At 49.6% G+C, this 17,774-nt stretch overlaps 1 protein-coding gene across 1 annotated transcript in view; it reads left to right on the top strand.

Moving 5' to 3' along the window:
• Positions 1 to 749: 749 nt before the first annotated feature.
• Positions 750 to 17,774, top strand: part of SORBS1 (sorbin and SH3 domain containing 1) — a 257,482-nt gene continuing 240,457 nt past the window's right edge. Inside the window, exon 1 of the mRNA XM_039911578.1 lies at positions 750 to 865. The gene's annotated coding sequence lies outside the window, so the exon portion shown is untranslated. The remainder of the gene's footprint in view (positions 866 to 17,774) is intronic.

Raw genomic sequence — 17,774 nt, 5'->3', positions numbered from 1 at the left:
CCCTCCTTTCTCATCCCCTCCCTTCCTTCAGCCACTCCACTTCTGGCCCCCTCCCTCCCTTCCTCCCTCTCCTCTCCTTTCTCTTCCCCTTTTTTCTCATCTCATCCCCTCCCTCCCTTCCCTCATCCACTCCACTTCTGGCCCTTTCCCTCCCTCTCCCCTCCATCCTCCTCTCCTTTCTCTTCCCCTCTCTTCTCATCCCTCCCCTCCTTTCTCATCCCCTCCCTCCCTTCCTTCCTTCATCCACTCCACCTCTGGTCCTCTCCCTTCCACCCTTTCCTCTCCCCTCATCCCTCCCCTCCTTTCTCATCCCCTCCCTTCCTTCCCTCATCCACTCCACTTCTAGCCCTTTCCCTCCCTCTCCCCTCCATCCTCCTCCCTCTCCCCTCCATCCTCCTCCCTCTCCCCTCCATCCTCCTCCCCCTCCTCTCCTTTCTCTTCCCCTCTCATCCCCTCCCTCCCTTCCCTCTTCCACTCCACTTCCGGCCCCCTCCCTTCCCCCTCCCCCTCCCTCTCCTCCTCCTCCTCCTCCCTTCCCCCTCCCTCTCCCTGCCCCTGCCCTCCCCCCGCCGCCCCCCTCCCCCTCCCGCGCGGGCGGGGCGAGGAAGGAACCAATGGGCGCGCAGGGGGAGCGGTGTGGTCTGTCCCCAGTGGACGAAACGGGGGTCTATGCTAATGACGGGGGCGGGGGAGGCCGCTCATTGGCCAGCGGCTGGGGCGGGGGGGTGGGGGTGAAGTCAGCGCGCTGTCACCGAAAAACAGAGCCGCTCAACTGCAGCGTGTAGTCAGTGCGTGTGCTGCTGTGTGTGTGTGTGTGCGCGCGCGCGCGCGCAGGCGGACAAGGGCACGGCAGCTCGGCTCCAAGGTAAGCGCTCGCTGCTTGCAACTTTTAATGGGGGCGGGTGGGTCGCCCCCGGCCGAGCCTCCCTTTGTCTCTCCCTCCTTCCCCCGGGAGGGGAAGGCTTGCATTTGCTTTTTTGCTTTTTTTTTTCCCCCTCCAACCCGAGCTGTTCTGCTCCAGGGAGCTCAGGTCCTTTCTACCGGTGCAGAAGGGCATCGCCCGAAGGGCAGACGGTAGCCTTTCTCGGCGGGCTGGCTCCCCCCCCGCCCGGCTTGCCCCCCGAGGCCCGTCCTCCCCCACCCCCGCTTTGTTATTCATTCATCCGATCGTATTTATCGAGCGCGTAACTGTCGTGCCCCGGGGGGGATCATTTCAGCTGCAAGAAAGCAAGGGCCTCTGCAGGCTCATTCATTCGGTAGGGTTTATTGAGCGCTTACTGTGTGCAGAGCGCTGGACTGAGCGCTCGGAATGCACAATGCGAGCTCGGGACTTGCATCTAGTCCTGGAAAACGAGGTGCAGGTGGGAGACAGGAGATGGGGCTGGGGTGTCTTCCCCCCCACCCAAACACCCCCCCCCCCCACACCCAAAAAGGGCTTCCATCTCAAGCAGGGAGCGGTGTCTGCTGCTTTCAAAAGGCTCATAGACGGGGCCTGAAACGACATCGACCCAGTCTGCGGGGCACGCTCCAACTGCCAACCCAACGGCCCCCCTTTTGGGGGCGAAAAGCGACGTGGGTTTTCACTTTTGATGGGGTCCCAACCCCCTTCTCTGCACATCTCTCCCGGTGGCACGGCCGGGTCGGTGAGGGGCGAGAAGAGCGTTGTCAAAGCTCTCCGGGGAGGGGAAAACAATGCAAACTGTCAGAATTTCCAGTGGCAGCGTCAAGTAGCGCTGCTTCCTTTGGACAGAGAGATGCCTGGTTCGGGGGCGGTGGTTCTAGCACGATCTCCTGCTTCCTTTGGACAGAGAGATGCCCGGCTTGAGGGAGTGGTTCTAGCAGGATCTCCGCTGGAAGGGGTTAGGTCTCTTATGGCCCGGCTCCTGATGGTGCCAGGCTCAAAATCCTGCAGCACTGGGGCCTTCTGCCATCCTAAGGGAGGCCCAGAAATCCAACGGTGTGCGTCTCCCTTGGGAAGGAATTCTTTATCATCCGGCTAAACCGCTGCCGGAGAGCAGAAGGAATCCCACCGTGCTTGGCTCGTGGCAACCAGACCCTAGGTTTTCCCCGCAGGCCTTGGCAGAGCACTGGGGTTTTTAAACAGCGAGCTCTCTGTGCTCCGGCTGGTCACGGGGCGAGCCCGTCCAAATGGCTGGAATTGATTTCGGCATCAATAGGCCCAAGGATGCCTTGGGAATCCTGCTCGCCCTTCCAGCCTGCTTGATAAGTGAGGGCAAGCTGTCACCTGCTGGCAACGGTCTCCCCCTCCCCCTTATTCTGAGCTGTTTTCCTAGGTCTTGTGATTTCACCCAGCTGTTGATGAAGTGCACCTTTTTCATTGGGACGGACTGGTCACGTTGGGGGAATGGGCAAGAATGTGATGAGTAGATTCACTTCTTTCCCAGGGGGACAAGAACCACGAGCAAGAGGGATCACTTTCCCCCGGTTTAGGGAGGTATAGACAGTGAGCTCCTTGTGGGCAGGAAATGGGCTGTCGTATTCTCCCAAGCGCTCAGTACCCAGCCCTTGCACACAGTAAGTGCTCAATATGTAGGACCGACTGATGCAAGTCTGGTGCCTTTGGGGAGTCCGGAGCCTCGAGGGCTGCCGGTCCTTTAGCCATTCTTGCTTTGCCTTCCTGAAAACCGGTCGGGCCTCAGACAGCTGCTTTTGCCATGAGAGTGAGGCTGGGGTCCTTGGAGTAAGGGCGTTAAGGGGATTTGGTCCAGGCCGGAGCCACTTGGGGAAACTTGCTTTGGACCTGGGTTGGGTCTAGCCTAAACATTGGCTGAGTTTAGGATTTTAGACTTTCCTAAGCAGATTCTTGGAGACCCCAGAATTTCACTCCTGGACCTAGAGCAATATGCTTCCTTGGTGACTCCTGACTGGACCTTTTCTGGGCCAGAACCTACCCACTGGGTCGTGCAGAACCCCCAAATCTCAGGATCGTGGAGTGAACTCCAGGGTAGGGCCCGACAGGAGAGGAGGAACTGGATCCAGGAATGTGACACAACCTTGTCTTTATGGGGATAATTTTCTTTCTAAAAACCACTTCTTCTCCTCTCTCCTGAAAGCACCCTAATCCAGCGTTCTGAGTCTTTTAGGAACCCAAAGAATTCCTTGTTTAGCCTTTCCATCATCAATCCTTACTCAGTGGCCACAGTATGGGAAGGAATGGGGATCTCCGAATCGGTGGAAATAGCAGCCCCAGCACCTGTCTTTTAAGAGATGATAGAATTAAAAGGGAGAGATGGGGCCAACACCCAAATTACTGTGTAAACCCAAACAGTACTCACCTGCTAGCATTACACAACTAGTGCTTAATTGTAGGAAGCTGTGCCCCTGTGTTAAGGCTATTGCTTGAGTGATGGGAGTGACTAGAGGTAGGTGGGGTGAGCCTGAGGGTAGAGCTGTTGTTCATATTTGGGATTCTCTGTGGGCAGAATACCTTGCTAGTGTTCATTTGGAAGAGGAAAGAGCTTCACCAGGGAGAAGGGGTGAGTGCTGGTCCTGTGGGGGTGTGAGACTCATTGCTTTTATCTTGCTTCTGGTTGTGTTTCTCCAAGAGGAGCATCCTGACTTCTTGCAGCCTCCAGAACTGCTGTTGCTTAGTGGAAAAGGGATGGGGCTGGGAGACCTGGGTTCTAATCCCAGCTCTGCTACCTTCCTCTGCGGGGTGATCTTGGGCAAGATCTTGGGTGATCTTGAGAAGCAGAATGGCTTAATGGATAGAGCACAGGCCTTGGAGTCAGGTAGACCTGGATTCTAATTCTGGCTCGGCCACTTGCCTTGTGACCTTGGGCAAGTCATTTCACTTCTCTGTGCCTCAGGGACCTCATCTGTAAAATGGGGGTTAAGGCTATGAGCCCTATGCAGGACAGGGACTGTGTCCAACCGGATTTCCTTGTTCCCACCCAGCGCTTAGTATAGTGCCTGGCACATAGTAAGCACTTAAATGCCACCATTATCATTATTAAGTCCCTAGACCTCTGGGTCTCAGTTTCATCATTTGTAAAGCGGGGATGAGCCCTGCTCTTTCTCTCTCTCAGATTGTGAGCCCTGGGTGGGATGGGCTTCTAGTGGCAAGAGCATGGGTTTGGGAGTCAGAAGACATGGGGTCTAATCTGTGTGACCTTGGGCAAGTTACTTCACTTCTCTGGGCCTCAGTTACCTCATCTCTAAAATGGGCTTAAGACTGTGAGCCTCATGTCAGACAGGGACTATGTCTGACTTGACTACCTTGTATCTACTGCAGCAGTTATTACAATGCCTGGCACATAGTAAGTGCTTAACAAATACCATAATTGTTATTATGATGAGAAGCAGCATGGTGTAGTGGATAGAGCAGGGGCAGGGAAGTCAGAAGGTAATGGGTTCTAATCCCCGCTTTGCCATTTGTCTGCTGGGTGACCTTGGGGAAGTCACTTGATTTTTCTGGGCCTCAGTTACCTCATCTTAAAATGGGGATTGAGACTGTGAGCCCCTCGTGGGACAGGGGATGTGTCCAGCCTGATTTGCTTGTATCCACTCCAGTGTTTGGTACAATAACAGGCACATAGTAAGTGCTTAACAAATACCACAGTCATTATTATCCAGTTGTTTATATGTATCTTGGATTTTAGCTTGTAGTAAGTGCTTAATAAAATTATTGTGCTCTGGTTTTCTTTGGGACAAGGGCTGCTACAAGAAGCAGGGCAAAAAGCTAATTAAGGAAGACGAGGAGTTTGAAATACTATGCAGAGTTGCTCAGAGCTGCAGTGGCATCTATGTACCTGGGCACAAAATTAATAGCAAGCAAATCATATTCAAAATATGACTCGAGAGGTCCACCTATTTTCCACGTCTCTAGATTCTTGGGAAAACTCATCCTCTTTCCTTCAATCTTACTTCCTCCTCATTGCTTTCTCTCCTTGCCTCTTGATCCTCCTTTTTCAGAACCTTTGCTCCTCAGAGATTCTACCTGCTACCAGTGGTCTTCCCCAGGCCTGACCGGACCGTAGACCCTTCCAGCACCCCTAAAAGCACTTATCGAGCTCTGGGTGAGAGAGAATGGCTGGTGAAAATTGGGGTGGATGAATCACTTTTCTCATAAAATAGTTCCAAGGCTCTAAAAATACGTAGATTTGGCAACTGTTTAAAGGAGAAACTGTTTCCCACTGGATTGTAAGTGCCTTGAGGGTAGGAATCGTGTCTACCAACTCTATTGTAGCGTACTTTTCCAAGAGCTTAGTATGGTGCTCTGCACATAGTAAGCGCTCAGTAAATACAATTGTCGCTGTGGTGGAGACAGAGAGGGGGGCTGGAAAGGAGGAACAAGGTTGGCTAACTAGGATTGGAGAGAGCTGAGTTGGATGTCCAGGTGGGGAAGGCTGGTTTGGGAGTTGTACCAGGAATTGGGGGTGGGAGAGATGACATCTGAGTAGAGGTAGGGGCTGAGAGCAGAGAGGGAGATGCCAGAGGAGGTGAGGGAGATGGTAAGTGGTTACTTTCCCCTTTACCCCTTGTGTTTGGAGCCAACTAGGCAAGGGGCACTGTGCTTTTCTGAACTGTTATAAATGTAAAGGTTGTTTTTTCCTGTAGGGGTACCACCCTGTGGGGAAAATCCCTAGGAAGAACCTTTGAATTTAGGGGGGAAAAAAAACATGTAAAAAGAAGATTTAAACTGAGCAGAGAGCCCCTCCAAGGCTGCCCTCGACTCAGAGCAACAGTGTGAGCTGTGGTTCCTTGGAGGTGTCATGCCAAGGATGCCAGGCGTGTATGTGTGTTGGGGTGCGGGTGCCTCCAGGTGTGGACGGGGATTAGGGGCTAGGAAGAGACTTGGATTCTGAGTGATGAACAAGTGGTTACATATGATGTGCGGCTGACTTCCTGGTTTCTAAAATAAGATTGCCATCTCCTACACGTCTCCAAATGGGGTGTGTTGTATAGGGAGGCTTAAAGCAAAACACCAACCCAGGAAGCCTCGTTATCCGGGTGCTGCCTCGTATGTGTTGTGCGTGTGTGCGCTCGCGTGATAAGTTAATGAGCGAATGCTAGCAGGTGTGAGGGGGCGAGCCGCCCGGGGACTTTGAAATCCTAGTCATGCCTGGGCCCTGATAGAAGATATGGCTGCTTCAGACAGCTGCCATGTGTGGCAGGGTGTGGGTGGGGCGAGGGAAAGTGCCACAGACTGGTGAGGAGTGGGCAATACCACTGGAAAAGAAAGACATAACTGTTCAGTTGTATTTATTGAACATTTACTGTGTACAAAGCACTCTCCTAAGCAGCTTGGGAGAGTAAAACAACAACAGATTCCCTGCGCACAACAAGCTCACAGTCTAGAGGGGGAGACAGACATTAATATATCTTAATATTAATATAATATAACCATTAATATAATGATTGAGAAGCAGCGTGGCTCAGTGGAAAGAGCCCGGGTTTGGGAGTCAGAGGTCATGGGTTCTAATCCCGGCTCCGCCCCTTGTCAGCTGTGTGACTCTGGGCAAGCTGCTTCACTTCTCTGGGCCTCAGTTCCCTCATCTGTCAAATGGGGATGAAGACTGTGAGCCCCATGAGGGACAACCTGATCACCTTGTATCCCCCCAGCGCTTAGAACAGTGCTAGGCACATAGTAAGCGCTTAACAAATACCAACATTAATATATGGACATAAATTACAGATATCTACGTACGTGCTGTGGGGCTGGGAGGGAGGATGAATGAAGGGAGCAAGTCAAGGTGATGCAGAAGGGAGTGGGAGGAGATGAGGGTTTAGTCGGGGAAGGCTTTTTGGAGGAGATGTGCAGTTAATAAACCTTTGAAGAGGGAGAGAGCCGTTATCTGTCTGATTATGAGGAGGGAGGGTGTGAGAAAAAGCTAAGTGAGTAAATAAGCTGTGTGAAAGCTTCTTTACAACTCCTATCTGTGTTATGTTTTTTCCTGGGTGCTGGCAACAGCACTTGGAAACAGAAGTGGCGACTACCTGCCCCATGCTTCTGGGGATTGTGGCGGGACGTGGAGACACAAGCAACAATGCAGTTCTGCAGTGAGGACCCCTGCATCTCCCAGTGGATGACCCCCAAACTATGTCTTCCTTGCCCCCCCTCCAACCCCCGTTCTACACATCAAGGTCAAGGAGCCCAGCAAAGTGACGATATCTAAAGTAAAATCCTTCAATAGTAAATTGAGAGGCAGAGTGCCTTAATGGATAGCATGCTGGCCTGGGGATTGGGTTCTAATCCTGACTCCCCTCTTGCCTGCTGTGTGACCTTGGGCAAGTCACTTTACTTCTCTGTGCCTCAGTTACTGCATCTGTAAAATGGGGATTAAGACTGTTGAGTCCCATGTGGGACAGGGACAGGGAACCCATGTGTCCAAACTGATTACCTTGTATCTACCCCTGTGCTTAATACAGTGTGTGGCACATAGTATACACTTAAATACTGATAGTATACACTTATAACTGATCTTTCAATCATTCAATCAGTGGTATTCATTGAACACTTAATATGTGCAGGGCACTGTACTGAGCACTTGGGAATCTAGAATACAGTAGAGTTGGTAGACACGATCCCCACCCGTAAAGAGCTTACGGTCTAGTGGGGGAGGCAGACATTTAAAATAAAGTACAGATAGAGGAAATAGAGTATAAGGATATGTTGATAAGTGCTGTAGGGCTGGGAAGCAGCATGGCCTAGTGGCTAGAGCATGGATCTGGGAATCAGAAGGTCATGGGTTCTAATCCCAATTCCACCACTTGTCTGTTGTGTGACCTTGGGCAACTAACTTCACTTCTCTGGGCATCAGTTACCTCATCTGTAAAATGGGGATTGAGACTGTGAGCCCCACGTGGGACAGGAACTGTGTCCAACCTGATTTGCTGGTATCCACCCCAGCGGTTAGTAAAGTGCCTGGCATATAGTAAGCACTTAAATGCCATTGTTATTTTTTATCAGAGCACTAAATCAGCTTGCCACCTCCTGCTCTCTTACTACAGCCCAACCCATACATTTTGCTCTTCGAGTACCAGGGTGCTCATTGTTCCCCAGTCTCATCTATCTCACCACCGACCCCTTTCCCATGTTTTCTCTCTAGCATGGAACTCTTTTTCCCTTCCAAATATGCCAGACTACCACTCTCCCCACCTTCAAAGCCTTAGGTCTGTATCTCCTCCAAGAGGCCTTCCCTGATTAAGCCCTCTTTTCCCCAAGTCCCTCGTCCTTCCGTGTCATCTACGCACCTGGATCTGTAAGCAACATGGCTCACTGGAAAGAGCACGGGCTTTGGAGTGAGAGGTCATGGGTTCGAACCCCGGCTCTGCCACTTGCCAGCTGTGTGACTTTGGGCAAGTCACTTAACTTCTCGGTGCCTCAGTTCCCTCATCTGTAAAATGGGGATTAAGACTGTGAGCCCCACGTGGGACAACCTGATTCCCCTGTGTCTACCCCAGCGCTTAGAACAGTGCTCGGCACATAGTAAGCGCTTAACAAATACCAACATTATTATTATTATTATTACCTTTAGGACGCTTGATATTTATCCCACTGTGAGCCGTGCATCATTTATGCACATATCTGTTATTTATATTAATGCCCGTCCCCCTCATCTAGACCATAAACTCATTTTGGGTAAGGAGTTGTGTCTAACTGCTCTGTTGCATTGTAATCTCCCAAGTGCTGAGTACAGGGCTGTGCAAGCAGTAAGCGCTCAATAAATACCATTAAGTGGAACACAGATGCATAGTCGACACAGGGGGGAGGGAAAGGGAAGGCCTCTTGAAGAGATGTAATTTTTAGAAGGGTTTTGAAGGTCATCTCAGGTCTTTATTAAGATGTCATTTTTTAAAAACAGACTTCGTTTAATTACGAAGAGGTGGGGGAAAGCTGAAGGTTTATTTCCACGCAGTGGAAAGTCTGGAAGTTCCAATTGTCTGAGAGGGGGATGGGGGCTCGGAAAATGGCGATGTAGATTGTGCTGAGATGAGGGCGTACTTTTATGGCGGTGGGTGTTATTGGGGGCTCCAGGGTTACCGACAGCTACTTGCATTTCAGTTGTAATGCCTCCCAGTCAGATTTATTCGTTGTCAAAATCTTAAATATGTTTAGCCTCTGATTAAATAGTCTCCTTTCGAAAGCCTTTCTTTTCATCTCAGGTTGCAGATAGGTCTCAATTCCTTCCCCGTCCCTCCATCTGCTAATGAGTTGCTCTTCGTAAGGAGCTGGTGAAGACAGGCAGGTCTGCTTTAAATAGATTTCATGAGGGAATTTGCCTCTAATTTGACTAGGCATGGAAAATAAACTATCTCTCCGACTTCTGAAATTATAAGTACTTAGTACCGTGCTGTGAATACTGTAAGCACTCAATATATATGATTGATTTAAGGGTCTCGAAAGCCCTGCTGTTAGGATGCCATCCTGAGTCAAATAGTTCTCGTATTTGTTAAGGGCTTACTGTGTGCCAGGCAGTGTGCTAAGCGGTGCAGCAATGTACTAAAAAGCACTCCCCAGCCAGGGGTCTGTGTGAGAATTGGGCATGAGGTCATTATGGCCAGCTAATTCTGGTCTGGGGCCCGGGAGAGTGTGCAGAACTGCCTCGACAGTCGAGTGAGGCTTAAGGCAGCAGAAAGCCTGGGTTCTCTCCCTTCGTCCCTCCCAAAGTGGTTCAGCTCCCAACTTAGCCTCCTGTTGTGTGGCAAGAGTGTTGATTGTGTTTCAGTCATCACATCCCAACTGTAAACTGGGAGCCAGTCACCCCAGGTAGACCAGCGAGACGCCCCACAATCAGGAAAGGAGCCGCTCTCTCTCGGAGCCGAAGCTTCGTAGGCATCAGGGGACTAGGAGGATGAAGCGAAAGCAGTGTCAGGCTCGGCAAACGTAGCAGCCCGATACAGGTGGCCTTTGTCTTGATGCAATCTAGGCTACGCACCCTTCATTGACTTCTGTAGCCCTGCACATCTAGTTAGTGCAGGGTAAAGAACGAGGCCACCTTCAGAGATGACACAGCTGTGCATAGTCTTGACGCCCTCACTCTTTGTAAATAATTTTTGTCTGTTCATTTCATTGCCCTTTACAGAGGGCAGAGCTCTTGCATCTGTCCTGTTTTACTTTTCCAATGTTCACTCAGTAGGTGCCCAATAAATTCAGCTGACAGTGATGATGACTTGCACCAAAAAATAGGTGAGTTTCATTGTCAAGAGTTTTTATTTTGAGCAGGAAGGGCACTTGTATATGTAGCCATCGTCATCGGTTGCGTAGTTCTCGAATGTGAGGGATAGCGATAAATAACAATGGAAAAACATCTGCTAAGCACCTTGTAGGTAAGTGAGGTATAAGCCGCCTTCTGGTTTCTGCATTAAAGGCCACCAGTGTGGTCTGAACTGAGTGGACACAGATAATGGTGTTGAAAGGTTTTCGATGCGGTGAAGTTAAATCCAGAATGGAAAAAAGGCAGACTATGGGTTGGTACTAACCTTTCAAACTGGGCCTCATCTTGGGCTAATCATCATCGTATTTAAGTTCTTTATGCCAAGCACTGTGCTAGGCAGGCTAGACACAGTCTCTGTCCCACATGGGGCTTATAACTTTAGTAAGGGGGAGCGCAGGTATTGAATCCCCTTTTTATATATGGGAAACTGGGGTATGGAGAAATTAAGAGCTTAGTCCAGGGTCACCCATCAGGCAAGTGGTATAGCTGGGATTTAAACCCAGGTGCGCTGACTCCCGGGCCTGTGCTCTTTCCACAAGGCCACTTTTTCTCAGGTGACCCTAGTCAGCTCTGTCAGAGAGGAAAACACATTGACTCTCCTCCCATGTTGACATAAATGTGGTAGTGATGATGCCAGTGTATCATCATTGTCATCAAAAAATATTTGTCAATGAAGTGGACATGGCATCTGGCAATGTGTTCTTCATAATGAGCTAGTCACAATTGCTGTCTTCCTCCTCTTTCCCAATTCACACCACCCTACTTATCTGCTGTTACCCCTACTTGTCAGCTGTTACTTTCAGCACTCCTCCCAAGCTAACCTTCTAACTGTACCTCAGAGCGGCATGGCTTAGTGGAAAGAACACAGGTTTGGAAGTTGGAGGGCGTAGCTTCTAATCCCAGCTCTACCACTTGTCCGCTGTGTGACGTTAGGCAAGCCACTTAACTTCTCTGTGCCTCAGTTCCCTCATCTGTAAAATGGGGATTAAGACTCTGAGCCCCACGTGGGACAACCTGATTACCGTCTATCTACCTCAGTGCTTAGAACAGTTCTTGGAACATAGTAAGTGCTTAAATGCCATCATTAGTATTATTATTACCTCGCTCTCGACTCTCTCTCCCTCATCCCCTCACTCCCGCTCTACCCCTGGCTTGGAACTCCCATCTTGAAACCCGACAGACCACAATTCTCCCCCTATTCAGAGCCCTCCTGGAAAAATCTGCCTTCTCTGATAAAACACTCAAAGTTTATAGTAATGATGTTGCGATTACTACGGGCCAAGCACTGTTCTAAGTGCTGGTGTAGGTACAAGGTAATCAGGTTGTCCCACATAAGGCTCACAGTCTTCATCCCCCATCAGCCACTTCTGGCACTACCATGTGCCCTACCCATCCTTGATGCTTCTGTGTAGTCTTGTTTATTGATTTATTTTGATTATTCTGTTTTTAAATATTAGTTTCTCCAAGTAAGGCTAAGCTTCTTGTGGGTGGGGAGAGCATCACTTCTTTAGTACTTCCCAGGACAGTGTGATGCATCTAATGGGGGCTCAAATACTGGTACTTATTCTCTGAGCTCACAGTGTCAGGCAAGATGAACTCAGATTCATTCATTCAATTGTATTAATTGAGCGCTTACTGTGTGCAGAGCACTGTTCTAAGCGCTTGGAATGTACAATTCAGCGACAGAGACAATCCCTGCCCAACAGTGGGTTCACACATTTATGGGACATACAGATAATTGGGCAAATATTGACCTAGCATGTAAGAATCATGTCAGTCATATTTATGGAGCACCTACGATGTGCAGAGAGCCCTAGTAAGCACTTGGGAGAGTATAGTATAACAATAAACAGACACATTCCCTGGCCACAATGAGCTTAAAGTCTATAGGGGGAGAAAGGTATTAATTTGAATAAATTACAGATATGTACATAAGTGCTATGGGGCAGGGAGAGGGGATGAACAAAGGGAGTAAGTCAGGGCAACGCTAAAGGGAGTGGGAGGAGAGGAGGGCTTAGGGAAGGCCACTTGGAGATGTGCCTTGAGCAAGGCTTTAAAGCTGGGGAGAGTAATTGCCTGTCAGATATGAGGAGGGAGGCCATTTCAGGCCAGAAGCAGGATGTGGGTGAGAGGTTGGCGTGAGAGTAGACGAGATCGAGGTACAGTGAGAAGGTTAGCATCAGAGGAATGGAGTGTGCAGGCCGGGTTGTAGTAGGAGAGGAGCAAGGTGAGAGAGTGCTTTAAATTCAGTGTTGAGGAGTTTGATGCAGAGGTGGATGGGCAGCCATTGGAGTTTCTTCAGGATGCACCAGCGGGTGGGGAGGTGAGAGGGAAACCTATTTGGAGAGTCTTAGTAGGGCTTGTGAAAACTTAGTTTCCCCTGGCCACCCATGAACTAATGCTTGGATTAGTATGGTAAAAATTTGGATGGAGGGAAAAGGGTGGATTTTAGCGACGTGAAGGCTCAACCGACGGGATCTGGTGACAGATGGAATATGCGGGTTGAATGAGAGAGAGGAGTTGAGGCTCACGCCTAGGTTACAGGCTTGTGAGACTGGGAGGATGGTGGTGCTGAAGTCAGGAGGAAATGTGAGACTGCGGAGAAGGAGAGAGCTCTGGGCTGGAGATGTAGATTTGGGAATCATTTACATAGAGATGATAGTTGAAGCCATGGGAGCAAAGTCTGCAAATGCTAAGAAAAATTTAGAGATGTCGGAGTTAGCATTCCAGAGCAAGAGAGACCTCACCATGCCCCCAGGATAAGTCCTGGCCTGCAGTAGCCACAGAATAATAATAATAATTATGGTGTTTCAGTGCTTACTATGTGCCAAGCACTGTTCTAAGCACTGGGGTAGATACGAGGTAATCAGGTTGTCCCACGTGGAGCTCACATTCTTCATCCCCACTTTACAGATGAGGTAACCGAGGCACAGAGAATTGAAGTGGCTTGCCCAAGGTCATACAGCAGACAAGGGGCAGAGCTTGGATTAGAACCCGTGTCTCCTGACTCCCAAGCCTGGGCTCTTTCCTCTAAGCCATGTTGTTTCTCATCATGGTTCACTTGATTCTCATCATCTGAATCATCATGGTTTGTGGGTGGCATGTGTGGCTTTTGTTTTGAAGAAGTTGAAAAGAAGCTGGTGGGTGGTGGGAGGTAGAACATGGGGTTTGGAAGGCAATTTCCAAATTGCTTTTGGTTTGGAGGGTTTGGTAAAAAGCATGTACAATAAATCAATGGTATTTGAGTGCTTACTATTCATTTAGTTGAATTTATTGAGCGTATATTGTATTAAGCGCTTGGGAGAGTATAGTCCAACAACAAACAGACACATTGCTTCCCCACGAAGAGCTCACAATCTAGAGGACTGCATACTATGTGTGGAACACTGGGCTAAGTGCTGGGGATGGTTTAATGCAACAAAATTAGTAGACGTGTTTCCTGCTAATAATGATCCAGACTCTAACCCTGCTGTTTGTTCCATGGAAATAGCATAGGAATCAGGAGGACTTCGGGTCCTCCAAGTCAGGGCCTGAATGCCTGCTGGGGCTAGACCATCAGTGGTGGAGGTTTATTGCTCTGTTGTACTTTCTCATGTGCTTGGAACAGTGCTCTGCACACAGTAATCACGCAATAAAGCAGCGTGGCGCAGTGGAAAGAGCACGGGCTTTGGAGTCGGGGCTCATGAGTTCGAATCCCAGCTCTGCCACTTGTCAGCTGTGTGACTGTGGGAAAGTCACTTAACTTCTCTGTGCCTCAGTTCCCTCATCTGTAAAATGGGGATTAAGACTGTGAGCCCCACGTGGGACAACCTGATTCCCCTGTGTCTACCCCAGCGCTTAGAACAGTGCTCTGCACATAGTAAGCGCTTAACAAATACCAACATTATTATTATTAAATACGATTGAATGAATGAATGACTAGAGAACCATCTAGGGTGTTCTGTGAGGTGGGCAGGCTCAACAGGAAAACTGAAAAATGGCTGGTTAATGTGGCAATCGCAGACTTTGAGCAAGTCATCTAACTTTTCTATGACTCCGTTTCCTTTTCTGGAACATAAATTAAAAACTATAGTTTTAAGTGCTTAAGTGTCAAGCACTATTTTAAGCACTGGGGTGGATACAAGCTAGTCAAGTAAGACACAGCCCTTGTCCCAATTGGAGCTCAGAGTCTAAGTAGGAGAGAGTAAGGTATTGAATCCCAATTTTACAATTGAGGAAAGTGAGGCACAGAGCAGTTAAGTGACTTGACCAAGGTCATACGGCAGGCAAGTGATGGAGCCGGGATTACTGGGGATCACTCCTAGGCCTGTTCTGTTTCTGGTAGGCCACTCTGTTTCCCTAAAATGGGGATTAAATTCCTACTCTCTCTCTCCCTTAGACTGTATCCCACTGTGGGACAGGGACTTTGTCCAGCCTCATTATCTTGTACGCACTGCAGTGGTTAATACAGTGCTTGGCACATAATAAATGCCTAAGAAACACCATTGTTATTATTATTACAACTACTACTAAGGGAAACTTCTCTGGGTTGTGGCACTATTGCATAGTAAGGATGCCATGCTGCGGTCACTTGGGCGCTAAATTATCCCTATGCATAAAATCACCCTTGTCTGCCTACTCATTTCTTGCACTCCAAGAGGCCTTCCCCCACTAAGCCCTCATTTCTTCTCCCACTCCCTTCTACGTCTCTCTTGCATTTAGATTTGCACCCTTTATTCATTATATTTATTGTAATTTATTTATATTAATGTCCGTTTCCCCTGTGGACTGTAAATGTGTTGTGGGTAGGGAACGTGACTATCAACTCTGTTGTACTGAACTCTCCCCGGTGTTTAGTACAGTGCTCTACAGGCGGGAAGTGCTCAATAGATGCAATTGATTGCGGTCTGTGTCCCCAGAAGGAACACGACCGTTGGGAAAGACAGTACGCATGTGGCCCTGCACAAACCACGGGAACTAAAAACAATTCTTTCACACGGGTTCTTGGTCCTGAAACCGAAGGAGAGAGGTTCATCCAGTTATTTCCGACGCCATAAGCAGCAGCCGCAGTATGTGAGGCGGTCTCTCTGTTCACTGCCCAAGCGAATGGATCAAGTTTTGGCAAAGGCGAGCACGATGAACCAATGCTTTCCAAGTCAACTTTCCTGACCTCGAGGCTGGTGAAAAATGATGTCCAAGATACCCCTACAGGTCCTTGTTACTGCCTCAGACAGGAGGTTGAACACACCCCCACCTTCACCACCATGTTCTTGGCAACTGCAATGGGATTCATGGACTGCCTTGGGGATGTTCATTCAATAGTATTTATTGAGCGCTTACTATGTGCAGAGCACTGTACTAAGCGCTTGGGATGAACAAGTCGGCAACAGATAGAGACGGTCCCTGCCGTTTGACGGGCTTACGGTCTAATCGGGGGAGACGGACAGACGAGAACGATGGCAATAAACAGAGTCAAGGGGAAGAACATCTCGTAAAAACAATGGCAACTAAATAGAATCGAGGCGATGTACAATTCATTAACAAAATAAATAGGGTAACGAAAATATATACAGTTGAGCAGATGAGTACAGTGCTGAGGGGATGGGAAGGGAGAGGTGGAGGAGCAGAGGGAAAAGGGGAAAATGAGGGTTTAGCTGCGGAGAGGTGAAGGGGGGATGGCAGAGGGAGAAGAGGAGCTCAGTCTGGGAACGCCTCTTGGAGGAGGTGAGTTTTAAGTAGGGTTTTGAAGAGGGAAAGAGAATCAGTTTGGTGGAGGTGAGGAGGGAGGGCGTTCCGGGACCGCGGGAGGACGTGACCCGGGGGTCGACGGCGGGATGGGCGAGACCGAGGGACGGTGAGGAGGTGGGCGGCAGAGGAGCGGAGCGTGCGGGGTGGGCGGTAGAAAGAGAGAAGGGAGGAGAGGTAGGAAGGGGCAAGGTGATGGAGAGCCTCGAAGCCTAGAGTGAGGAGTTTTTGTTTGGAGCGGAGGTTGATAGGCAACCACTGGAGTTGTTTAAGAAGGGGAGTGACATGCCCAGATCGTTTCTGCAGGAAGATGAGCCGGGCAGCGGAGTGAAGAATAGACCGGAGCGGGGCGAGAGAGGAGGAAGGGAGGTCAGAGAGAAGGCTGACACAGTAGTCTAGCCGGGATATAACAAGAGCCCGTAACAGGAAGGTAGCCATTTGGGTGGAGAGGAAAGGGCGGATCTTGGCGATATTGTAGAGGTGAAACCGGCAGGTCTTGGTAACGGATAGGATGTGTGGGGTGAACGAGAGAGACGAGTCAAGGATGTGAATGTGGATGGCTCACAATGGGTCCAGGATGACTCTAGACTCTCTGTTTACAGTGGGAAGGGAACACTGTATCAAGCAAAAACTCCTATTGGCTTCTAAGCTCTCCATCACTTTGCCCCCTCTTACCTCACCTCCCTTCTCTCCTTCTACAGCCCAGTCCACACACTCCACTCCTCTGCTGCTAACCTTCTCATTGTGCCTTGTTCTCACCTGTCCTGCAGTTGACCCCTGGCCCACGTCCTACCTCTGGCCTGGAATGCCCTCCCTTCTCACATCTGCCAAACTAGCACACTTTCCCCTCCCTTCAAACCCCTCCTGAAAGCTCACCTCCTCCAGGAGGCCTCCCCAGACTGAGCCCCCCTTTTCCTCTGCTCCTTCTCCTCCCTCTGCTCTACCCCTTCTCCCCGCCCCACAGCACATGTGTATATTTGTACATTATTTTATTCTGTTTTATTAATGATGTGAATAGATCTATAATTCTATTTATATTGACACTGTTGATGCCTGTCTACTTGTTTTGTTGTATGTCTCCCCCTTTCTAGACTGTGAACCCATTGTTGGGTAGGGATTGTCTCTATTTGTTGCCGAATTGTTCTTTCTAGGCACTTAGTACAGTGCTCTGCACATAGTAAGCGCTCAAATACGACTGATTGATTGAATGAACACAATTACCAGCTTTATGTTGTACTCTCCCAAGCCCTTAATACATAGTACTAAGAATTCTGCACAAAGTAAGCACTCAATAAAAATGATTGATGACCCTGACTGAGCTGGGCTTAGGTGTGCCCCAGAGTGGACAGAATCTCGGGGTGTCCTGAAACCTGGGGAGATTTCCCGGGCAGGGTCTCATTTGTGCCTGGACTCGATCGTCTGGCTGGACCTGCCCTGGGCTGGTCTTACATCCCTGGACCAGCCTTGGAATTAGCTACTTGCCTACTCAAAAGAATAGCCTGGGCAGGTGGCCAAAGGCCTGTTGGGGTGGATGGGGCAGGAGGGGGAGGGAGGGGGCAAATCTGGGGTTGGGAGGGTGGGATGGGATGAGGGGGAAGGGAGATGCCATGGGGAATTACCATTCTATTAACTCAGCCCCAGTCTGAGTCTTTTGTTAAAGCTGCCCAGGTTCCCGAGATTGGTTGATGACCACAGTATTTATGTAAGGAAATGCTAGTTGTGCTAGCTTTTTGGGGTGACAGACTGTCTCCTGGCCTCAGAGCAACTCATTGGGCAGCCTGCCTTCTCCCCTTCCCCTTTTTACCCCCCTCTCTGTCCCCACACCCCAGCTGAAAAATACTCTGTGGGCTCCTTGTGGTCAAGGATTGT

Source organism: Ornithorhynchus anatinus, chromosome 3 (genome assembly GCF_004115215.2).
Source record: "Ornithorhynchus anatinus isolate Pmale09 chromosome 3, mOrnAna1.pri.v4, whole genome shotgun sequence".
Classification (NCBI taxonomy): Eukaryota; Metazoa; Chordata; class Mammalia; order Monotremata; family Ornithorhynchidae; genus Ornithorhynchus; species Ornithorhynchus anatinus.
This window is presented reverse-complemented; position numbering and strand designations above follow the sequence as displayed.